At 41.7% G+C, this 19,499-nt stretch overlaps 5 non-coding genes across 5 annotated transcripts; 1 reads left to right on the top strand and 4 right to left on the bottom strand.

The window, feature by feature from the left end:
• Window positions 1-6,086: 6,086 nt before the first annotated feature.
• trnai-aau (transfer RNA isoleucine (anticodon AAU)) lies at window positions 6,087-6,160 on the bottom strand. Its single transcript has one exon. It is a non-coding gene; the product is annotated as a tRNA-Ile (tRNA).
• A 1,586-nt stretch (window positions 6,161-7,746) lies between these two features.
• trnas-cga (transfer RNA serine (anticodon CGA)) lies at window positions 7,747-7,828 on the bottom strand. Its single transcript has one exon. It is a non-coding gene; the product is annotated as a tRNA-Ser (tRNA).
• A 1,389-nt stretch (window positions 7,829-9,217) lies between these two features.
• On the bottom strand, window positions 9,218-9,299 carry trnas-uga (transfer RNA serine (anticodon UGA)). The gene has a single exon. It is a non-coding gene; the product is annotated as a tRNA-Ser (tRNA).
• Window positions 9,300-10,261: 962 nt separating this feature from the next.
• trnas-gcu (transfer RNA serine (anticodon GCU)) lies at window positions 10,262-10,343 on the bottom strand. Its single transcript has one exon. It is a non-coding gene; the product is annotated as a tRNA-Ser (tRNA).
• Window positions 10,344-19,182: 8,839 nt separating this feature from the next.
• On the top strand, window positions 19,183-19,299 carry LOC148643048 (U5 spliceosomal RNA). Its single transcript, XR_015929290.1, has one exon. It is a non-coding gene; the product is annotated as a U5 spliceosomal RNA (small nuclear RNA).
• Window positions 19,300-19,499: the final 200 nt, after the last annotated feature.

The following is a 19,499-nucleotide window of genomic DNA, read 5'->3' as shown; positions in this document are numbered from 1 at the left end:
AATTTCATGTTAGTTTTTAAGAACGACATTGGTGCTAATAGATACACATATAGCATATAAGGAACACGTAAAAGTTTAGTCCATGCTGAAAAGATAAGAAAACCGCCACAACGTTTCATCTTGGAATAAATCTTTACTTGTTGTTTTGCAGCCTACCCATTCTGACCTAACTCCTCCCTTGAAATTCCCTAACAGATGAGGGTACGTAACGGTTCATGCGATGCTCAGTTGCAATTTGTCCCAAAACAAACAAGAACAGCAGCTGAGGGTTTGAGTTTGAACATGCACTGTATTAAAGCAGCTTTTATTTCCATTGATAAATGCTATATATTCCTACAGAGATTCTCCAGGTGAGTAAGCGATTCCTGTTTCTGTTTCTATTTCTGTTTCATATATATATATACAGTATATATACAGTATTGTACTATTATTATATAATTCGTTACACTGTGGCTGTGTTGTGTGTGTTAAGCTGCTGTTGCACTGCAATTTCCCTCACGGGATCAATAAAGTATCTATCTATAAGAAGACATTACCAACAACGACCACAAGATGGAGATATTGTCTAGACATTACCAACAACGACCACAAGATGGAGATATTGTCCAAAGAGGCAAGAAGGGCAAAGCCGCGATAAGGTAAAATCATTTTTTGTAAGAGATTGGTGTCAGAATGCACATCCGTATCCCAAACAGAATCTCTAGTAAAATATGATCATTTGTGAAACAGGCAAATGAGTGTCTGCTACAATATGATTGCTACAGATGCAGCCATTCAAAATGTGCGGGCGATACTGCATTATTTTCCGGTACGCTGTACGCAGTCTACCGCGAGTTACCGGTAAATACCGCGAGTTACCGGTAAATACCGCTAGCAAAATAATAGTATCCGGAATTTCCGCAAGGTGGAGCTAATAAAGCTCAACTTCTCATGTTTGAGCTGTAGCCATCAAAGTCTTTAATGAAGATATTACTAATAGTATTAATAATAAATGACCTTGGACAAGCTGTAAACTCAAAGTATTGCCCTGGTCCACATTATTTTTTTCACTGACCTTCTTTGTAAAAGTAACACCACAGCATTTCGCAATCACGCATTTTTTTCCAATCATGCAAAGTACAGTAATTTTTGAGAATCGATTCACCATGCCTTTCACATGCTCATAAAAGAGATTGATTTAGGAACATAAACATATTACCGTATGCAAACTGTACTGTATACAGTTTGTATATGTATATGTATATGTATATGTATATTTAATGTCTTAACTGTGCCCGTTTAAGTATTGAATATTTATATGGAATTTTACCACTGAAGGGAAATCTTAGTGCCTGAGCATAAAAAGAATAGGAGCGTAATGCAACGCGTGTGAAGGCCATAAACGATATTAATTTTGGAACATAAACATACAGTATATGGCTGGTCTCGGTACTTTAAAGAAAACATACACGAAACATGGTTTCATTATGACCAGAATCGGTCTTGAGATATTTTTAACTTGATTTACAGTATTTGAGAGGTATGTCTTGACACCGATACTACGTAAATACTCCTCACGTATATGTTTCTAGGTTTATATTATGCATTTCATACGGTCAAATTGCTTTTGAGCAACTGATAAGAAGCGCGAAACGGTATGCCCAGGGCGTTTTAGTTTTTGTTTTGTTTTAATGCAGTGCAGTGGATTGATTAGAGATATCAAGTACATACAAGTCATTTTTTAAATGTTGTAGTTCGTCTTGTAAAAATGTTACGAGTACATCATCTGTCAACAATTACACAGGTTCTGTTTCCATATTGCGGTTTTTGGTTACGTAATACTATTTTCTAATTTCACGTTGTGAATATATGATTTGGGCAAACAGAGCCGCAAAGAAGTACATTATGGGTTGTTGTTGTTTTTTTGCAGTTTTATCTAAAATAAGCGATGCTTAAACCTTTGTCTGATTCTTGTGAAACTATCCACACGACAGTTACCTAGGAGTTGACTTCAGTGATGTCACTGATGGGATGTTTCTAAAAATCCATCCTCTGTAAAACATCTTCTCTAGTTGTTCTGCATATGTATTCGCTAATGAAGCTGTGTGTTCTGAGCCTGGTTCTCTACATTTCTGTATGAACCAGCTTAGAGGGCTAAAGACAGCTTGTGTTTAAATTGAGTGTAAGGTAATTTATGCTTCTAAAGTCATGGTCAGCATTTATTATTGTACTGTGCTGTAAACTTCTTCTGTGCCTAATTACATTATTTTATAGTCGATAATGTTTCTGTAGTGCTTTTTCAGCCCTCAGCATGTGACTGCGCTGGTGGTGCTGTGGGTTAGGTTCCTGACTCCTATGTCACATGGTCTGTGGTTGAATCTCATGGAACTATGACTTTAATTTTTAACAAACATTTCTTTGAAAAAATGAAACATTTCCCTTGGTCAGAGATTAAATAAAACCTCACTCGCATCAAAACAAATTTATATTTCTAAATATCACAACATGATCGAATTTACGTCTTTTTAATAACAATGAATAGTCACCTATGCGTTACAAAATAAACATTTATATTGATTTGAATCGAGTTTTGATTTAAATCGTAAACGCGTGTTTAAAGGCGATATACTGTATAAAAGCGCTGATTCTTATGGAATGTGTTTGGCCGGGGATTCAAAAAAATTATTTTTTTTAATCGCGTATCTAAGGAAAATTGCAGTATAACTTTGTTCATGCACAAACAGTGGCATGTTACATTATAATTTGGGTGTCTCCTCTTGCCAGAAAGCTCTAAATTGGATTTTGAGTGCGGTTTTTGACTTTTTCTAAATTGCAACCCATAAATAAAGCTGATACAGTTTAGACTTACTGTATTCTAAACTGTATTACAACATCACATTGGACAATGCAACGTAAATTGCAAAAATGCACTTGGAATCTGTCCAAGCCCTACTACGAAAATTATTAAAACTGCGACACTTATCATTCATCTTTAAATAAACTTTATTTTATATAGCGTTTTAAGCGAATAGGTAATTAGATTGCTCATAAACCTAATCGCTTTTTCTACATAAACACAGCGTGATTGCTCTCTGAAAATGCTTTTTTCTTTATATTTAGGCTCAGATTTCAACTATAGATTGTATTATTATAAACTTTCTTGGAAAAATGTCTTTTATGTAAACCATGTTTGCTATTAATTCATTTAGGGCTAAAATACGTTCATTGTCTTCCAATCGAGTCGAGTTGACATTGGAAGCTTGCCACGCCCGGACTGTTACACCAACGCATTAGCATGTTGAAGCGATTTCATTGAGGAGGCCATCTACTAGTTAACACTGTACTTCCTACTTTGAAAACACCTGTGAAATTGGTTTAATTCGTCACAGCCAGCACTCCGGCAGAGAGGGGGGTTGTACTCGTTAATGTCTGATGACATACAAGTGGAAAGATTACAGATTTTAATCGTTTTGTTTCTGAACCAGGGAAAATCTGATCATGTTTCTCTATAACAATAATAAAAAACTTTATTTTAAATTATTTTACATATCCCGCTTGCACATCGCACGACTTTAATAAATCTATTCTTTATTAATACTAAATAAATAATACTAAAAATACTACAGCAAAGAGGTCACTTGATTTTTGGAATAATTCCAAATAGCACAATGATCCACTGGCATTCCTGAAGTCTGTTTAGTGCATAATCTTCCAAATACAATCACTAAGCAATTATAAGAATTATACCATCCTATTTCTTTGTGATGTCCTGTAAAAACTAAACCTATTTTTATAAGGCTTTTACTCAAAAGGTTTCCAAACACACAAAGCATTTGTGAAGTACTATAGTATTTCTAAAGGTTACTGGTACAACATCAATCATTAAAGCTTAACAATAAAGTTTAGATTGCTGACTATGGACTAACTACATTAACTAACTGCAATGCAACATTATACATTTTACAAGAATATCTGGTTGAATTCTTGCATTTGTAGCCAATTTAATGTGAGAGAAATAAGCCAATTTAATTATTTCACAAAAAATAATGTAATATAAAATGGATGTTTTTAACTTTATTGTAGTGTTTTAGAAACTAATATGTCTTCAAAAATGGTTGTTTTTCACTCCTAGGAATGAAAGCTGTTGTTATATGATGTTTATTTTCAAATTTGGAAAAATCAAAGGATTCTAGCTTTCTCCCCTTGCAGGCATCGGACACAGAGAACCTCATGGTTTTCCTAAAAATCATTTTTTATGTTCCCTGGTGTTCCAAATTTAGTTTTAATTTGTTATTATGTTAAAAACAGGGTAATAAATTTCTAATTGGACTATAAATAATGTCATATTGTCTGCTATAAAACTGATGTTTTCAACTCTATTGTAGAGATTCTAGAATCATCTAATAGAGAATTGAAATAAAAAAAGGGCATAAGAAAACATTACCAACAACGACCACAAGATGGAGATATTGTCTAGACATTACCAACAACGACCACAAGATGGAGATATTGTCCAAAAAGGCAAGAAGGGCAAAGCCGCGATAAGGTAAAATCATTTTTTGAAAGAGATTGCTGTCAGAATGCACAACTGAATCCCAAACAGAATCTCTAGTCAAATATGATCATTTGTGAAACAGGCAAATGAGTCTCTCAGGTGCCCATTGCTCATTTTCAGACACATTTATGCAATACTTTCACCATGCGTTGAGCAATAGGGATTAAAGATACCAGAGGTAAGGTTTAAAAGTGATTCTGAGGTGCAACACATCAGCAATACAGCTAGGCATCTGAAATGCGGGGTTTGAGAGCCCTTCAGGGAACACCGTACCCTAAAGGTACCAGAAGTCCAGTAGTATAAGCATTAAGTCACTGTCACCCCTGTTACAATGTGATTGCTACATATCTTCATTTCTTTGGTTTTTAAGGAGTAAGAGTGCAGGGGGTCTAAATCTGCGATCCAGTGTGTTGAAGTATTTCGCAACATTACCTGTAGCCCGTATGGAAATAAATACTAATTCTGATTATTGCCCTGGGCATGTACCAATAAATCACTGAGCATATATATATATATCACTGTGTTGAAGCTAGAGACCTGTATGTAATATTATGGTGCTAAAATGTCATTTTCACATATATTAATGTAATAAATGATTGCTTATGCTTTATAAACAAATCTAATTAAAATAAATGATTAAGTTTTGTATTTATCTTGTACCATAGAACATGATTTTCTTTGTATTTCAAGCCCACAAAGTGTCCAAATGACGCACTACATGATATAAGGAAGATTATCACATGCATATCGGTATTATCTTTCTTATGAAAATGCATTCCTTTCATTACCTTTTACTTTTTAAAATGAACTCAAATTGTGTATAATGTAATAATTTAAGTAGAAGTGCTTCACTGCTCTATGCCGTCTGGAAATAAATCCTCAGACTACTTACTGCCCTGGGCATGTACCAATAAATTACAGGAGCACATCTATATATCACTGCGTTGAAGCAGGAGACACACAATCACTGCAAACACATCCTAAATACAGTGTTCTAGCACCTTTGACCTCATCCAGAACATATCATTTCTTGAAAGGGATTGCTGTCCGAATGCACATCTGAATCCCAAACAGAATCTCTAGTAAAATACGATCATTTGTGAAACAGGCAAATGACTGTCTCAGGGGCCCATTCCTCATTCTCAAGACACATGTATGCAGTACGTACACCATGCATTGAGCAATAGGGATTAAAGACACCACAGCTAAGGTTAGAAGTCATTCTGACTATATTCTAAAATATTGGACTCATATTCTTATGATGGCAGACATGATGCTGCGTTTAAAACCGGGGTTAATGGACATTATATGACTGTCAATTCTGTTTTGTTTTGGAGACTCTTGGCTGCCTATATGGTACACTGCAGCGTGAAGGAATTATTTTCCAAAACTGTGTCAGCTCAAAAGTTGTAAGAGAACCTCTCCAGCTGCTTTAACTCTCTTCATTTTTGTCATTTAATTGTCTGTCGGCACTATGTGGCAGCGTTGCATGACAACCCCTCTCACCACGGAAAGGAACCTAACAGCTTTGGTAAGAGAGGAGAAAAGGACCTGGCCAGTACGGGGCACGAACCCGTGACTTTGGCGTTATTAGCACCATGCTCTAACCAACTGAGCTAACCGGCCTCACGACAGTGGTTCTCTCTGTGCTGCAAAAAATCGAACTCAGGGAATTTCTTTTGCCCTCCTTTGAATAGAAAGCCGTGTAATTCAGTGTACGGGCTTTCTCATGCAGTTTCATGGTTCTTGTAACCCAAATCCTACACTGGCCTGAAGTGCCCCCCATTTCACAGAATTTTTCAGCTGATTTAAAATGTACCTAAAGGAGAAGCATTATTGAAGACGATCAATTACCAAGAGCTTTTGTCAAAGGTTTTGGTGGTCATTTTTAATGACCACAGAGCGATGTGACCTCGGTTTTACATCTCATCCAAAAGACAGCGCCCTTTTACAACACAGTGTCTCCGTCACTATGCTGGGGCATTGGGACCCGCACAGACCTCAGGGTGAGCGCCCCACCGCCGGCACCATTAACACCGCTTCCAGCTGGAAGCTTTGTTTTTCCCTGTAGCTCACCCTCATCCGGGTACTGACCTGGCTCACACCTGCTTAGCTTCAGTGGGTTTTCAGTTGCGAGTTGCAAGGGGATGCAAGTGATGGAGCAGCTAGCTGCAAAAGCCACTGCATTGGCGGGGAATCAAAGCCGAGCCTCCCGCGTGGCAGGCGAGAATTCTACCACTGAACCACCAATGCTCAGAACCCGGGCCTTCAAAAAAGACGCTTTTTTGGTGCTCTGTGCAAAAAGCGTCGACATCTGCTTCCAGCTGTAAAATGCCATTCGCGGACGCTGAAGAACTTATTTGCAAGGGAGCGGGTACAAGCAATTTGGCATTTTAAAACCACCAGGAACACCGAACAGGGGCGCTTCTTTGCTTGCGCCGAAACACAACGACAGGAGGTGGACAACGTAGTCGGCAGGATTCGAACCTCTTTCTGTCTATTATATACTAAATGTTCTCTTGTCTGTCTCTTGTTTGTATAGAACTGAATGTCCCTGACAATGTACTGTTAGTTTTAATTGAAGAACGGCATTTGTGTTCAAATATATCAGACAAGTTTACGTAACTGCTCATGCGACACTCAGTTGTAATTAGTCAAGAAATAAAGTCGAACAACAGCTGCGGGTTTGATTCTGAACGTATCAGATTGCAGCACCTTTTACTTCCATTGACAAATGATAGAGATTCGAAGAGAGATCCTTCAGACCAGCAAGCAAACCCACGGCTATTTCGGTTTTCTATCTAGGCAACGTTGGTGTCTGCAATAGCATACATGAAAGCGTGATGCAATTTCTGTGGCTAAATTTGTTGCACGTCATGCACAGTAAGAGTGTTTCTAACATAAAATAAAAAGTCAACAATTAGCGATCACGCCTTCTCCTCAGTTAACCCACTGAAACCCTTGCTGTTAACAGTTCTTTAATGCATGCTTTACGAGCACCTACATATTGTGTCGGTTCTTTCAGTTTTATTCATTAGGTTTTCAAAGGCATAAGTAGAACACCAGAGGTGCGAACGCAAGATGTGTGGTTATCTGAAGAACTCATTTCCATGGCAGCGGGGCCAAGCTATTTAGTGTTTTTATAGTACCAGGGAAGGAGAAGCGGCACTTCACCTTTGCCGCGCAGGCACAAGGAGACGTGCGGCAGACGCCGTAGTCGGCAAGATTTGAACCTGCATGGGGAGTCCCCAACGGATTTCGAGTCCATCGCCTTAACCACTCGGCCACGACTACAGCGAGTTCACCATCGCCGCATTCCTCCTTTAATCTAACACGGAGTGCGACGTGGCTGCGGAAACCTTTTCAAAGTCGCTCTCCGTTAAAAAAAAATAATACCTTTGACAAAATACGTGCCGGCAGACAGACACGCCTCAGAGGGTTTAAGGCTGGCTTCATGTCGGAATGATAAAGTCTCCCCGTCCGGACATGAAAATGCCACTTTGTTACACACAAAAAAAGAATCAACAACAGAGAAATGCCCACAAGCATTTGAAAAGCCGCACCACGTCGCACTTGAAATAGCTCTTACATTAGTGGTAGACGCAGGAATCGCATTTTTATTTACGCTCTTACCAACGCGATGGAAAGCAAAACAAAGCAAAGCAGAGCAAAACAAAACGAACAAACGAAAACCCTGCACATAACGCCGTTACGTGCCCAAGTGGTATTGTACGTCATCCTAGCACTGCACCCCAGGGCGTACGGTACATGGGAACGAGCACACGCCACGAATCGTCTCGAATCACTCCCTACAGCTGTAAGGCGCCTTGAAGCGTGCACCCCCAACATTCTTCTTTGCGCATCTGTGAAAGGTAAACTCTTGAGCAAACTCTGAACCAGCTCTAAGGAAACTAATCCGATTAGACGTAACTTTGACTCATCTTTTTACGCTCAGTGCTGGATTGCTCAAACTCCAGCTAGGGTTAGGGTTAGCATTACCACGCTACTTAGACACTTTGTTTACGCTCAGTGCTGGATTTTGGGAACTTCAGGACGAGTGGGAATTTTCTCCTATCTGTCCATTCTGTTTTGTTTTGGAGACTCTTGGCTGCCTATGTTGTACAGTGCAGCGTGAAGGAAACATTTTCCAAAACTGTGTCAGCTCAAGAGTTGTAAGAAAACCTCTCCAGCTGCTACAACTCTCTTCATTTTTGTCATTTAATGTGACACTCGATGTATAACTGGAGCCTCACATATGCAAATGGTGCGGCTCCAGTTCGACACCCAGTTCGACACCACTTTACAGTATATGACAAAAGCATGGCAAACTGTGCCGGACCAGCAGATAACTTCCGCTTATTTTGACCATATTAAACATTGGAAATCTTCCCACTTGCATTTGTGACACTTGATTTTGGCTCCACCTAAGAAACTCTTAAATCTTCTAACACTTTTCTCTTCTCCCGCAACACACTTGTCTGTCGGCACTATGTGGAAGCGTTGCATGACAACCCATCTCACCACGGAAAGGAACCTAACAGCTTTGGTAAGAGAGTAGAATTACCTGAAGAACTGCTTTCCATGGAAGCAGGACCAAGCGATGTAGCATTTTTATAGTACCAGGAAAGGAGAAGTGGCACTTCGCCTTTGCCACACAGGCACAAGGCGACGTGCAGCAGACGCCGTAGTCAGCAGGATTCGAACCTGAGCGGGGAGTCCCCAATGGATTTCAAGTCCATCGCCTTAACTACTCGGCCACAACTACAGTGAGCTCGCCACCGCCGCATTCCTCCTCCGGAGTGCGAGGTGTCTGCGGAAACCTTTTTAAAGTCGCTCTCCGTTAAAAAAAAATACCTTTCACAAGATACATGCCGGCAGACAGACACGCCTCAGAGGGTTTAAGGCTGGCTTCACGTTCAAATGATAAAGTCTCACCGTCCGGATGTCAAAATGCAACTTTGGCAGACAGAAAAAAAACATCAACAAACCACAAATGTGGACAAGGATTTTACAAGCTGCACCACACTGCACTTTCAAAAGCATTTACATTCGTGTTAGACGCAGGAATTGTCCTTGTTTTGCGCGCTTACGAACGCCATACAAATAAAACAGGTCTACGGGTCTGAAACCTGCTCCACGGAAAACAGTTCTGTTGCGCTTTTGATCAAAGGGAGATTCTCTGTTCTTACTTTTTCATGACATAACACCCAAAGGGGCTTCTTTGGAGCTGGATTCCAACCAGCATCCTAAAGTTTCTTGGTCGTATCCTTTACAGTCCTCTGTTCGGTCGACATGGAACAGAAGGGGGCAGCTTTCCTCACACATACAGTGCAGTTCTGCATCAGACCTCTAACTCGTTTCCTTAGCTTGGATTTAAGCCACGAAGCAGGCTTCTACTGTATAAACGTCTAGAGGAATCACAAACTATTTGAGAGGCCATCATCCCAGGGGGAACTGACAAAGTCTATCCCTAAACACCTAGCGCAGTCTCTCGAGAGACTGTCAAAAATCGCTTTCTCCGTTTGTGCTGCAAGTAAGTGAAAATGCGGTCTCAACCCAGAGCCACTTGGCAGCAGCGGCACGTAAATACTGTTACTGCCACTGCTCGATACCGACGTTAGCCTACTATACCATGTTCAGCCACCGCTAGAAAATGTACAGCTCTAGTACTGGAGCAAACAGAAGGAGGGCCAACATCTAACAGGCACACGTGTCAGACATAGAGAGCGCCGAGGATGGGATTCGAACCCATGCGTGCAGAGCACAATGGATTAGCAGTCCATCGCCTTAACCACTCGGCCACCTCGTCAATGAAACTGGGCTGTCCAGACACGGGTTGGCACGCTCCAGATGATCTTTTTCTTTTTTTTCCCTCGTACTCGAGGGTCCTTTTCCTGTTCCACATGCGATTTCAACATTTTCCTTGGGAGATGTCAAGCCAGCAAGCCACTGCTGTGGTTCAGTGGCCAGTGTGGAGTTCAGTGGCCCTGTTGTACACAGAAAGCACATTGAGCTCCTTGGACATGAAAAGTTCCAGATAAAAGCCATTTGTCATCCTTTCTCTTGGTGTCGATGTTGCTATTGTATGTAAAGGTGGCAACTTGCTCAGCGAGCAGGCGGAGCACACACCGAATGCAGATGTGTCTGAGTGGTGTGTCCAAGTGGCTGCAAAAAAACAGTACTCCCGGGGCGCCGTGGCTTAGTTGGTTAAAGCGCCTGTCTAGTAAACAAGAAATCCTGGGTCCGAATCCCAGCGGTGCCTTTTTTTGTGCTGTGTTCTCGAACAGAACTGGTCATTATGGACAACCGCATACGCCTAGACTTAATTAAATGCAAGTATTCATTTCCTGTCTTGAACGACTTGTTTTTCTTAAAATGGATGCAACTTGCAAAACATGAAATACAAACCTCGCTAATCAGCGCTCGCGGCTGGCAAAAAAAAAAGAAGTCAGCAATGTTTTTTTTCTTTAACCTTAACCCTGCTAATGGAGAAGAGTTAAACGACCGAGTCTATGCAGCTTAAACGGTGCTCACGTCGGGTTCTTAGCTGAAAGGGTGATAAATCCCGCTCACCCCAGTCCTTAATCTTTTAAAAGGATACAAAATTGAACCTAGTCGCCACATCACATACATCCTGTTCAACGATAAAAAGGTGACATCTATCCTCGATCCAGAGTAAATCCCACGTTGAGGGCATATTTTTTTCCACTTTACCATGAGTCGGGCTCGGCTGCACAGAGGCGAGAGCAGAGCAATGAGGTCACGGGGACAGGAGAGCCACACGCTGGCGGTTTAAACACGCGGAAGAAAACTGAGGGATCCACAGTATGTGGACCCTCCGTGCGCCATCAGTCCGCACTCCGGACTCTGAATCCTGCCATCCGAGTTAAGATCTCGGCGGAACCTGAGGCGCAGTTCTTTCTTAAAACGTAATCTGGTGAGCATTTCTAGAATCGTACTTGTATAGATGCAGCCTTTAATGTGTTGCTAGGTTAAAATTGATGACTTCTTGAACTTCAGTAGGCAACTGCCCTCTTGATTTTGGATTTAATTTCTTTATTACAGGGGCGCTTTTATGAAGACCGAGTCATGTTCAGGTACTTTGCTTGATGGAGGAAGCATATTTCGGACTCTGTGATCTGCTCACCTGGAAAGGTCTGCTGTACTACTACAAGAGAGAAGTAGAGTCTGGAAGAATGGACAATTTTATGATGCTTTGGAAGATAATGTTTTTTTTTTTCTTTGAAATTGAAATGAATCAGAATATCAGTGCAAAAGACAAACTCTTGGTTTGGTTTAAAGAGATATGGTTTTAAAACAGACAAAATGTAGAAAACAGGTGTTTCTCACTTTTGGAAGAGAATGGACCGGGGGTAATATTTTACAAGTTATATAATAGTAAAATATTATATAATAGGGGTAATAGTCGCGAGGGGCTTCAGCTTTTTCGTGCTTAATATGGTGCGCTGTGGCCACGGCAGATATGGGATCTATAAAAGCCGAAAATTCTCCGATCATTGCCTGACACAGCTCCTCAAAGCTATTACAGACCTCAGGTCCTTGTCTAGACATCCACTCGTGGACCGCTCGGCTGGTAGTTTTCCTTACTAACATAGCCTTTTCCTGTTCGGACGCTTCGGGCATAAACTGCAAAGTATATCTCAGCTCATCAATGTAGGTCTCCACATTATTCCCTGACACTGTCGGGTCAAACCTTTCTACATCTTTGGCTAACTGCCTCAGGGAGTGGAGGTTAATTTTTACAGTTTCTCCGTGGGCAGGGAGACGGCCGTGATCAGGAGCAGGGGGTCTATGCCTGAATTGAATCGCCCTTGCGTCTCGCGCAGGACTCGGCGATCTCCCCCATGCCGATCCGACCACAGACCCTGGCCGGGAGAAACCTCCTGGGTGAGCGCTCCGGGCTGCTAGGTGGGCTGGCATGTAAGTGGGATCTAGCCTGTTTTGCTTCCAGTACGGCAGCATCTAACTCCTTTTGCCTTTCCTGGCTGAGCTCATTTAAACTCTCAATTTCTTTTTCTTTTTCTTTCAAGCTCGCTTCTAGGTCTCTCCTAGCTACCTCAGCCGCAGTTTCTCTAGCAGACAGGTCATCTAATTTACCTAAAACTTCCCTGAGTCTGTCTTCACTTTCCTCACTTTTCACACTCTTTTCTCTGATTATATCCAACAACTCAACTCGCTCCGCCTTATATCTTTCTAGCTTTCCCTGAAGCGTTTGAAACTTTGTCAGCTCGGACAAAGACAGTTCCAGCTGTTTAGCTAGATTTAAGGCGAAACTAGATAGGACCTGAACTGCGTTCACAGACCCTCCTGTGTTAAGCTGGTTCGCTACCTTAGCTACTAAATCTACTTGCAGCTTCTCAATATCATCAAAGTTCAACTTTTCGATACTGCTCCAGTAACCAGGATTGTCGTCGCTAGAAATAGTACTTATAAGCGACTCCACTTCAGACATTTTAGCAGCCATTGTCATTACGTCAGAGAAACTTTAAGAGTATTACTTTTTTTCCTTTTACCAAAATACAGTATGGAATCTAAACACCCGAGCAGATGGATTTCCAATCAGCACACGTTACACTAAACACTAGAAAACAGGGGGATTTCTTTACGCAGTTATCAGCACACCCGGTATTCGCGTATAAAAGCCACGGTGCTGTGCTGAACTTGAACTCACAGCAACATCAGTTATTCTGTACGATTGAGTCTCATTTCATTCTAAACTCGCCCACCCAGGGACGCCATTAAATGTAGTGGTTTGATGGGTTTACTGAGACACTTATTAATTGTAGCAGTAATCACGAGGTTGTTCGTTGGGGCTTTTAGAAAATCAATCGCCAGAACAACTAACAACGCACACACACGGGTTCAATACACGAGATACATTTATTAATATAAATTGTGCACCAAACATATACTAGTCTGCCTGGATACGAGCGGCAGACCTTACTGTGAGGGTTATCAATATACAAGATATATAATCTCGAAGAGATGCAAACACAAAGAGATACACAACAGAGAATATATGTCAATATATATCGTTCGGTTACCAAATCGCTAATCAGTGTTATTACCCATTGTTACTCTAAACTCGGAAGTAAATACATTACTCATGAATTAAATTGATAACAACTTGTGTTGAGGTACAATTGAATTCTCGAGACGCAATGTAGAACATGGGGTTAACTTATCCACTGTGTATGGATTTGGAATTTCCCGGCACGAACACCAAACCAGCTGACAAGCTCTGTTGCAGCCTCTGTTCCAGCGGTTGTCCAATGGGCGTTGTGTCGGCGTCCTCTGGCTACCAGCCAACCAGTCAAGGTGCAGCTCGGAGTAGGACGGGCGGAGGAATCTGACTGCGGCGCGCAGGGCAGTCGTTGCTCCGAGGGGATCTACCAGCAGTCCGGCTGGCTAGTAGAAAGTCTCTATGCACAGAGTGTGACCGCGAGTCCTCACAAGTCACTCTTTTGCCTGGGAAGAAACTGGTTCGTTCCCGGTCCAGCGCTGCTTCTGAATAAGCTATTCAGGTTGTCGACGAGGGTCCAACTGTAGGCTGCCGTTGATCAAACGGAGCATTCACGTTAGTAGAATTCTGAGTACGTACGGGATGCTTGGCCTCGCGCTTAGAACAAAGTCCAAGTCCCTATGCAGACAACAGCAGTTGTCACGTGATTGTCTCTGAGGATGCGCGAAAATGGCCAAGGAGAGCCCCGATCTGAGCTTGCGCTCCCTTTTTGACCAAGACACAGATGTGTGCTGATTGGTTGAGAGTTTTGCGGGCATTGGAGACCCACGTGGTATTACCACACCCTGCCAGTCCCTGATTGGTTGGTCAAGGTGAGATATAAGTCACTTACTCTTGACACTTAAGAATGCAGTCCAGATGTCCATTCAGCACTCCCTAGACAGATAGGCGCCAATGGATGACCATTGATCATGATAGCCAGGCTTAGCTAAGTGCATCCCTGTCTGGGAGCTGTTCCCTATCAAAAGAAAACAACTTAAATCAGTCTGCATGAATACTTTCTCTGTGGCTGCACCACAGAGATGGGGGGTGAGATGGGGCTTCATTTAGGACAGCATACCAACGCTTAATTCTGTCTTATTAACAAGCATTGCCGCTACACTTGTATCCCAACTTTTGCAACTCGCAACTGAAAACCCACTGAAGCTAAGCAGGTGTGAGCCAGGTCAGTACCAGGATGAGGGTGAGCTACAGGGAAAAACAAAGCTTCCAGATGGAAGTGGTGTTAATGGGCGCTCACTCTGAGGTCTGTACGGGTCCCAATGTCCCAATATAGTGACGGAGAAGCTGTGTTGGAAAAAGGGCGCTGTCTTTTGGATGAGATGTAAAACCGAGGTCATAGTGCTCTGTGGTCATTAAAAATGACCACCAAAACCTTTGACAAAAGCTCTTGGTAATTGATGGTCTTCAATAATGCTTCTCCTTTAGGTACATTTTAAATCAGCTGAAAAATGCTGTGAAATGGGGGGGCACTTCAGGCCAGTGTAGGATTTGGGTTACAAGAACTATGAAACTGCACGAGAAAGCCCGTACACTGAATTACACGGCTTTCTATTCAAAGGACAAAAGAAATTCCCTGAGCTTGATTTTTTGCAGCACAGAGAGGACCACTGTTGTGAGGTCGGTTAGCTCAGTTGGTTAGATGGTGGTGCTAGTAACGCCAAGGTTGTGGGTTTGAGCCGCGTACGGGCCAGGTCCTTTTCTCCTCTCTTACCAAAGCTGTTAGGTTCCTTTCCGTGGTGAGATGGGTTGTCATGCAACGCTGCCACATAGCGCCGACAGACAAGAGTGTTGCGGGAGAAGAGAAATGTGTTTGAAGATTTAAGAGTGTCTTAGGTGCAGCCAAAATCAAGTGTCACAAATGCAAGTGGTTGGATTTCCATTGTTTAATATGGTAAAAATAAGCGGAAGTACTCTGCCGGTCCGGCACAGTCTGCCATGCTTTTGTCATTTACTGTAAAGTGGTATTGAACTGGGTGTCGAACTGGAGCCTCACCATTTGCATATGTGAGGCTCCAGTTATACATCGAGTGTCACATTAAATGACAAAAATGAAGAGAGTTAAAGCAGCTGGAGAGGTTTTCTTACAACTTTTGAGCTGACACAGTTTTGGAAAATGTTTCCTTCACGCTGCACTGTACAACATAGGCAGCCAAGAGTCTCCAAAACAAAACAGAATTGACAGATAGGAGAAAATTCCCACTCGTCCTGAAGTTCCCAAAATCAAGCACTGAGCGTAAACAAAGTGTCTAAGTAGCGTGGGAATGCTAACCCTAACCCTAGCGTAAAAAGATGAGTCAAAGTAACGTCTAATCGGATTAGTTTCCTTAGAGCTGGTTCAGAGTTTGCTGAAGAGTTTACCCAGTGGGCACTGATTCGTCGAATATACGTATATTCACGGCGAAAATACGGCTATACGTATATATACGTCGCCTCGACGTATAATCAAAGTCGAATTGCAACCGTAAAATCGACGACATTAATAAACGCATATATAACGTCGAAAACACATCTAACACAGTGCCTGAGGCTTTTTACTGTATGTATCGTGTGTGCCGCAACTAGGAGTATACGGCACTCTGCACAGTGTACGAAGTAAATTATTTTCGCAGTAATTAATTTACACGTGTATAATAAATATAGTAAATATAATAAATTAATTACTGCGAAAATTACTTCGTACACTGTGCAGAGTGCCGTATACTCCTAGGTAAGTTAGGTACATCTTTTTGCCCAAAACTGAAGGGGCGACATTCCTCCCTCCCCCCGTGATGCCAGGCCTGTCCCCATCCTATTCCATAATGTCATTATACTGTATATAATACCATACAACAGTGACCGATCCTTACTAACTGCATGCGTTAAAATTGCAAATCAGCTCATAGCAGGGGGCACATAGCCACGATGTATTATCAATGTTAAATTTCAACCATAATATCGACAACATTAATAAACGCATACGTTGAGAAAATATCGAACCCAGCATATTTTCCGGTTATATACCACAATGCATTGCTAGTATTCGTTGGTCACCATTTTGGACACGTTTTTCAAACGTAGAAGTATATCCGCAAATATCTCAGCAATCCTCTTTTGACGAGTAAGTATGAACAATAATAATACTATCTGAATACATACAGATCTTTCTTAATATTATTTTGATTAAAATAGTAAGTGAATAAGCAAAAAATGGCACATAAAAATAGTGGAGCTTTTTAAACGTCTGTACTTACTGCGCCCCATAAGAAATCGTTTGTCCCCGTTCAAAAGAGGTTGTGCGATGTCCTGCAGCGTTCGCAAAGCAAACCTTTGACAGTTTGAAAAGAGGAATTTATTCTGCTTCCTGTGCGTGCAGTAGTTACAAAGTTGAACGTCTTTACACGATCTGCTGCAGTTTTCAGTGGGCGGGCGTTGTCAAATGGCTTGGAAAAACGCACTGTGTTTCGGCTCGGCAAACATCGTGAGCAGTGTCCTGCATGTTTTCTGTGTATAGCTGTCTTTTAACGCATACAGAATTCATTCGAAATGGGGAATGGTGTGAATGGGGAAGATGACACTAAATCGTTTTGCCGTTTCTCTATTCTTATTCTATGTTGTACTTTCAAACTTTGGGTACTCTTTAATTAGGACAGACTTTATTGCTCAACTTCTATGATGCAAGCCAAATTTTATACATTTATTTCAGCTTTGAGCTTAGTAAACCGTTCATTTTTTAGATTATACTAAAGAAGATATTAATCATCATTAATTTGGGAAGTAATATTATATAATTTTATCCTAGCTGCGGTGCTGAAGTCCCGCCCTAAATCAGCAGAAAAAGAAATAAAGGAGCACGCAATGTGTTACTTGAAGAATGCATATGCAAGGCAGGGGGCCAGGAGATCTGGACACTGAAAATACTAGGTTTTTGGTTCTAACTGTTAGGACAATTACACAGGGTTTGCAAATAGTGGACAAAAATCGTCTTAACTTCCATTGTAATATTTTTTTTCTTGGAAATATAGAAGTTGTACATTTTAAAATGTATATTTGAATCAAAATGTGGATTTGAGTTAGTGTGTTAATGTAATTAGTTTGTGTTTGCCGTTACTATACTGTATATTGCCATATTACCAGAATTTGTAGCTGAAGTTTAAGACTAGTTGTGTTTTTTATGATTATTGCCCATATGTTGATTGTTGATTGATTGTATACAATGTATAATTTGAAATACATATTTTTCAGGTGTGAATGTGTATTTTCAGAATAAATTTCTAAACCAAATCATTGGGTTGATTTACTAGTTTCTACACCTGTAAAACCTAACTTTGATGTATAATAGACCTCTACCCATATACGTATAATAGACCTCTAAAGTTATCCGTATAATAGACCTCTAACCATATACATATAATAGACCTCTAAAGTTATCCGTATAATAGACCTCTACCCATATACGTATAATAGACCTCTAAAGTTATCCGTATAATAGACCTCCAACCATATACGTAGAATAGTCCTCTAAAGTTATCCGGAACTCCTACCATATATGTATAATAGTCCTCTAAATTTATCCGTATAATAGAACTCCAACCATTTACGTATAATGAACATCTAATCATAGACGTATAATTGACGTATAACAATAGACGTATATTAGAATTTCATTCTAGACGAATTGCAGACCACATTCAGACGTCTAAGGTATGCGTTTAATAGACGTATATTATACGTCTTTTGCCCACTGGGTTACGTCTCAACAGAAACGCTCTTTAGCTCTTTCAGTGTTATGCAGAGAACAGCGTCTGTCGAGGTCACTTTTGAGTCAGCGCGAAACGCCGTGTGCTGTCAGTTTGATTTCATATTGCTCGTAGCGGCGCCCGGCTTTTGTCTGTCAAACGTTAGGTTGCGCTTCTTCATGCTGCATCGTCGACATGAGTGGAGCTTTTTAAACGTCTGTACTTACTGCGCCCCATAAGAAATCGTTTGTCCCCGTTCAAAAGAGATTTTGCGATGTCCTGCAGCGTTCGCAAAGCAAACCTTTGACAGTTTGAAAAGAGGAATTTATTCTGCTTCCTGTGCGTGCAGTAGTTACAAAGTTGAACGTCTTTACACGATCTGCTGCAGTTTTCAGTGGGCGGGCTTTGTCAGATGGCTTGGAAAAACGCACTGTGTTTCGGCTCGGGAAACATCATGAGCAGTGTCCTGCATGTTTTCTGTGTATAGCTGTCTTTTGACGCATACAGAATTCATTCGAAATCATTGATTTCTCCAATTATCAAGGGTCCCTTAAAGGATGAGTCAAAGTAACGTCTAATCGGATTAGTTTCCTTAGAGCTGGTTCAGAGTTTGCTCAAGAGTTTACCTTTCACAGATGTGCAAAGAAGAATGTTGGAGGTGCACGCTTCAAGGTGCCTTACAGTGCGTTGTTTCCGACACAGTGTGGCCGGGTGTTTTCCGAGTTATCGCACGGATTGGGCACGCCCACAAGCCGAGAGCCGCAGGCGATGAGCCCGGGGCTGAACGGGCCCCACTGGCTAGTTTGTAAGGCCAGGTGCATTGCCAACCACGACCGGCAGCGCAGAGGCTTTGAAGGCGGTCTGGGCTCCTGCAGCTGTGCAGCCACGCACTCTGGTTTCTCTTCATCTCGTACAAATCTTTCACCTTTTACTAAAGATTTCCGTGGAGAGGAGCATGAATGAGTTCCATGCAATTTTTGTGCTTCCCTGCCTTCGGGTGGGGCGCACCCTGGCTGGTCAAAGAGAGAAAACAAAAACGCTTGCAATCGGTCTTGTTATGGCGATTGTGGCAGTCTGCTCCGCGAGTCCTCGGTCTCCGGCCGTCTGATTGGCGCTCTTTTCTTTGGGGGGTGGGAAGTGTCCGGCCGCAGGGGATCTTGGGACCTCGCTTTGCATAGCGGCTTCCCAGAGTGCGTCGTTTCCG

The sequence above is a fragment of the Lepisosteus platostomus genome, chromosome 22 (genome assembly GCF_059453375.1).
Source record: "Lepisosteus platostomus isolate fLepPlt1 chromosome 22, fLepPlt1.hap1, whole genome shotgun sequence".
In the NCBI taxonomy this organism is placed as follows: Eukaryota; Metazoa; Chordata; class Actinopteri; order Semionotiformes; family Lepisosteidae; genus Lepisosteus; species Lepisosteus platostomus.
The sequence above is the reverse complement of the archived record's forward strand: the minus strand, read 5'-3'. Positions and strand labels throughout refer to the sequence as shown.